We start from the raw sequence: 5,898 nt of genomic DNA, 5'->3' as shown, positions 1-5,898 counted from the left end.
CTTCTAGTTAGTAATTGGTTGGTGAGAATAGGTAGTCAGTTTGCAACGACTCGAGCTTTTGGTTGGATCTGTCTCAATTGAACATGACATGAGGATCTCGTATGTCACGTGCAGTGCACGTGGGAGAGAAGAGACGACCGTTGAGGTCAAATCACTCGGTAGGTAATATTCCCAACCACCCAAATTTTGACCCACCTGGGTCCCGCGTCACTCCGATCCGTCGATTGAAGACTCGGTGACTCGGTCGTGTCAGTTTTCAACGGTCACATTCTTGTTTTGATTTCATTGTTATTTTATTTGGCTGTAAGTGTTTGGATGTTTGCATTGGATCCAACAAGTGGGCCATCGATGACGCAGGGATGGATGTAATGAGGTCGAGCACCGTCTTCATCCACAGAACTACTCTGGACTAGAGCTTACAAACCTCTTAAATGGTGAAGTTCCACTAGCGTGAGTACGTGGGGGTGTGTGTGCGTATGTGAAAATTTAAAATTTTTAAAAAAATAATAATAATAAATAAATAAATAACCTCTTAAATGGTAAGATAAACCCCACCAAGAAGTTTGAGAATCAAAATAAAACTATAACTCTAAAAATTTATGACTTACTATAAATAGTAAACTTAACTATTTATACAGATAGGTCATGATTTCTACTAGACATCATGGTTTTCAGCCAAAATTAGTAAGTGTTCTATTTAGCTTAGCCATGCTATTTTCCTAATATTTCTAAGTACTTTTCAAGTTGTACACAACTCCTAAAGCATAACTGTTGGAGAGCTACAACCAAACTAAAACTTATTATAAATAGTAAAAATGAAAATAAACAGTAATTTTTAACGCCGAGCTGATGGAATCTTGCAAATTTGGCATAGGCAACTTAGTGTAACAAGGTTAGGTGTTTAAAGTAGCTTTTTCTACTCCAAAATCATACACATTGGGTAACACATTCCAGTTTGCGAGAGACACCTGTTTTAAGGCTCTTATGGCCTGGATCACTTCCGCCACCGACCAGCCTTTTCTGGTCTGTCTTAGCCATGAAATTGTACGTGACCCACTCTACATCAATCAATCATAAGGGCCCGATTGTTTAGATGTCTGGCCTTAGGAATCAGGACAGTCTGGGAATCAATTGGGCTCCACACAAAGTAAATGGACGGTAAAGGAAGATCATCCAGTGGTTCGGAATCAACACACGTGTGTGCAGTCCATCTGATGATAAGTTTGTCTTGATATTTTTAGACAGTGAATCAACCTTATGGGATGAATGGCTTGGATCGGGTTGATGAGGTCGCATAGAGATACAAAGAAAAAACTCCGTTTGATTAATTCCTTCGAGACTCGGACCGATTCAAACACTTGCAACAGACGTCAGAAAAGCTTAGAGAAAACCAGTCAATTATATATGTAGAAATTGACTTTTAAATTAACTCACTAGAACATCTCGTAACATCCACTCCAACCATCAGTTGCCCCACCACATGTTGAAAATGACACCAAAAAAAAAAAGAAGATAGATTCAACTATCAATAACGCCACACCACAGGAAAACTGTGGATTGGACGTACACTGATTGAGGCCCACGGCAGTTTCAAATTAACCATTTATTTGTTTTTTTCCCTAATCCTGGCAGGAATAACCTTATAAACTGGTTGGATAGCATATAAACATCACATCAAGCCACGAAAATTTCAATGGTAGCATATAAACGTTGGTGGGCCATGACAAAAGAGAGAGTTTCCATGGCCCACAAAAGTTTTGGATTAGGATGAAAGTTGGGATATAGGAGTTTCATGGGGTGCTGCATCATATGGACGGTTCAGATTTTGCACTCATACCATGAGAGATGAGATTTGAAAAGTTCTCACGAGAACATGCAGGTCAGGTTAGGTTGGGCTGAGGGTCAACCCGAGTCCAACCCTACCTCAAGAGGAACCAACCAACGATGTGACCTGACCTGACCTGAATTTCAACCCAAAGTCCTCTATATTCCTGTTTTCCCTTCATCCACATCTTACTGTGAACAGTTTTGATGGCATAAAAATCAGTGTACGTAGTCTCTAAGAAGGTTTCAACGGTGGACGTCATTATCCCCACTGCTTCCTGTAGTGTGGTCCGTGCAAGCTTTGTATATACTCAAATTTACCCGTAGGATGAGAATGGAGGAGTCGAAAAGCCACATACATTCACGATTGGCCAATAGAGTTTGCTAAGTACGATAAATAGCTTCTGAGTTACTTAGTGCGTAATTCGTTGCCGGTTGCATCCGTAAACCAGCAATGTGGTTGAGACCCTGACCGTAGGACCCACCTTGATGCATTAATCATCATATATATATATATAAGTTGTCCATCTATTTTTACAGCTTATTTTAATATATGGTCAAAAAATGAAGTAGATACAAATTTTAAGAGGACGACGCCATCAGAAACAATGGTCACACTGACCTGGATGAAAGGAAAAAGCATTTATCAGCTTTATCTAGAACTTGGTTGGCCGATAAAAGGTTTTTATTGGTCAATGACTATTGTTTCTTCTAAATTGGCTGCAACGGTCCATGGCCCTTTTTCTGGCCGAATTGGGGGAGCTAGTTTAACATTTCACTCACACAATGGTGAAAATCCACAATGGGTCCCACAACCCCTGGATATGCTGGAAAATGAAAATCTTATGGCCCCAACCAGCACATTTTACCATTAAGAATTGAAGATGCTTTGACGTGGGTTGACCGACCAAGGCCCATTGTTATTTATGGGGCTCCGATTGGGCGAATCACCTTTGTATAGCACATACACGATGGCAGGAACAATCAATGGATCCCACATCCCTTGGTTGGGGTGGAAAATCAGCATCAAAGTGGGCCCAATGAGGTTTCAATTTTAGCCATCATTTCCACTATTTCCCTTGGTGTGGCCCATCTAAGAATCATATCTACTTCATTTTTTGTCCCATGGCCTGAAAATGATATGGTAAAGCGGATGGTTATCATGGATGAATGCATACATCACGAGTGAGGCCCACAGTCACGATTATTTTCAATATCAAAATTGTCCATCGTGTTGAAAATATCACCGAACACTGTTATCCTATTGCTTAAGAATATCTAGTATCGTTTCGGAGCGTGGATTTTTGGAACCCCCAGGATTTGAAATCCTCCCAGCGTGTTTGGCAACTAGAGTGTGAATTAACTTTAATCCAAAAGTACCTAGGCATGGTATATCTCCAAGGTTTGAATTTAATTACTAAATCAACTTTAATATCAGGCGGACCACATAGAATACAGTGGTGACTGATTGAACACTATTACTCATTTAAATGATCCACCACAGATTTGAATCCCCTTAATTCTTTGCATCATGTCCTAAAATGAGTCTAGCATAATAGATGCACAGGCCTGATAATAATACTAATAATAATAAGAGATTATATTGGCAGCCTCTGCATTAGGTGTTACACCATTAAAATAAATACCCCAGTAACACCTAATCCGTTCAAGTATACACATTTTGGCTGGTGACGTATTGTGTGGCCCACCATGAAGTATGTGTTTAATCCATGATGTACATCCAATTGTCCCTATTATTTTATGGCATGATACAAAGAAAAAATAATAATAATAAATGAGGCATGCATATCTAAATATCACGTCGACCACATTACATGAAAACAATACAAAATTAACGTCAACCATCAAAACATTTTATAGCCTTTTTAATATTTATTGACATCCAACCTATTGAATATTTCTCCAACAAGCTTGTAATGGTCCGATGAAGCTCGACAACAATTTTCAGCTAAATTAGATGAAGATCAAAAGAGACTCATCTGGTCTGAAAATTTAGCAGCAAGTATGTAATGGTCCGGTAAAGCTCGACACCAATTTTCATCCAAATCGAATGAAAATTACATTACGTCAAACCACATCACACCACTTCACTCAAATTTAGTCCGAAACATTGTGAACTCAGTTTCAGTGATGCAAAAGGGACTCATCTAGTCTAAAAATTTACCGATAAGCCTATAATAGTTTGATGATGCTCGACACCAATTTCTAGCCGAATCGGATGAAGATTAAATCATGCTAGACCACTTCACCCTAGCCTAGCTCTAATAATGTGAACTTAGTTTCAATGTCGCAAGAGGGACCCATCTGGTCAAAATTTTTACTGGTAAGCTTGTAATGGTTTGATGAAGCTCAACACCAAATTTTAGCCAAATCAGAAGAAGGTTAGGTCATGTCAGACCACCCAAACCTAGCCCGAATAATGTAAACTCGGATTCAACCTCGCAACAAGGACCCATTTGGGCTGAAAATTTATCTGCAAGCTTGTAACGGTCTGATGAAGATCGACACCAATTTTCAGTTGAATCGAATGAACATTGGGTCACGTTAGTCCACTTCACCTAAATATAACCTGAATAATGTGAACTTGCTACCGGTGTCGTAATAGGCACCTATCTAAGCCAAAATTTTACCGCGACCTTGTCATGGCCCAATGAAGCTTGACACCAACGTCCAACCGAATCAGATGAAGATTAAGTCACATCAGACCACTTCATGCCACTTCCCCCAAACGTAGCCTGAATAATGTGAACTCGATTTCAGTGTTGTAAAAGGGACCGATCTGGTTTAAAATTGTACCAACAAGCCTTTGTAGTTCGATTAAGCTCAACACCAATTTCCAACTAAACCGGACGCAAATTAGGTCACATTAAACTACTTCACACTACTTCAACCAAACCTATCTTGAAAAATGTAAAATCAATTCCGGCCTCACAAAAGGGGCCCATTTGGGTCAAAATTTTATGGACAACCCTGTACTAGTCCAGTGAAGCCCGACACCAATTTTCAACTGAATCGGATGAACATTAGATAACGCTAGACCACTTCACCCTACCAGGGCCTGATCAATGTGAACTCAGTTTTAGTCCCTCAAATAGACTCGATCCTCACTGATATTTCTCCAGAAAGCATGTCATGGTCTGATGTAGATGGAAATCAAATTCAACTGAATTGGATAAAGGTTAAGTCATATCAGACCACTTAACCTCACTTCACCCTAACATGCCTCGGTTAATGCAAACTCAAATTTAGTCCCTCGAACCGGCCCCATTCACCCTAATATTTTTCTATTATGCATGCCATGGTCTAATGAAGATGGGCACCAATTTCGAGCTAAATTGGATGAAAATAAGGTCACATTAGACCACTTCACCCTACACACCCCACCCAAGCCACATACCATTTAAGTCAGGTGTGGTAGACATTCGATGCACACTTTTTCAATGGGTGTGGTCTACTTGATGTTTCAATTTATTTCATTCTTTTATTCGATACATAATAGTTTCTTCTAACATGTATGGATAGAGTTTACGATTGTATGCATATAACAGTGAGTTACTGTGGACACAATCCTTAGGCCTAATGTTCAATAGATTAGATGAGGCATGGATGTTTCAAAACTAGCATGGCCCTTACCATTGTGACCAGCTTGATATATATATTCTATATCTACTCCGTCAATCCATTTTTCTACCTATTTTTATACCACTTCCCAAAAAGTCAGGAAGATCTAATTATGAGGTGAACATATCATGGGAAACAACGATAATTAAATATTACTGGGCCACGAAGGTTTAGGAATAATCCGATAATTTTTTTTTTTCCTTTTCCAGCCTTATGTAACCTTATCCATGGATTGGATTACGTAAAACCTCCACAAATATTAATCTATCCCCTTTCAAATTTTTAATAGTAGAGCACTCAATCTATGTTGTTTCATATAGTATGATCAATTTAAGATTTGAATTTTCTTAATTTTTGTTTCATATCCTATAATAACCTATAGAAACGGACGGACGGTACGGATATAGAATATGCACATTAAGGTGAGCCCCA

This window comes from Magnolia sinica, chromosome 19, assembly GCF_029962835.1.
Source record: "Magnolia sinica isolate HGM2019 chromosome 19, MsV1, whole genome shotgun sequence".
NCBI classification, from domain to species: Eukaryota; Viridiplantae; Streptophyta; class Magnoliopsida; order Magnoliales; family Magnoliaceae; genus Magnolia; species Magnolia sinica.
The sequence above is the reverse complement of the archived record's forward strand: the minus strand, read 5'-3'. Positions refer to the sequence as shown.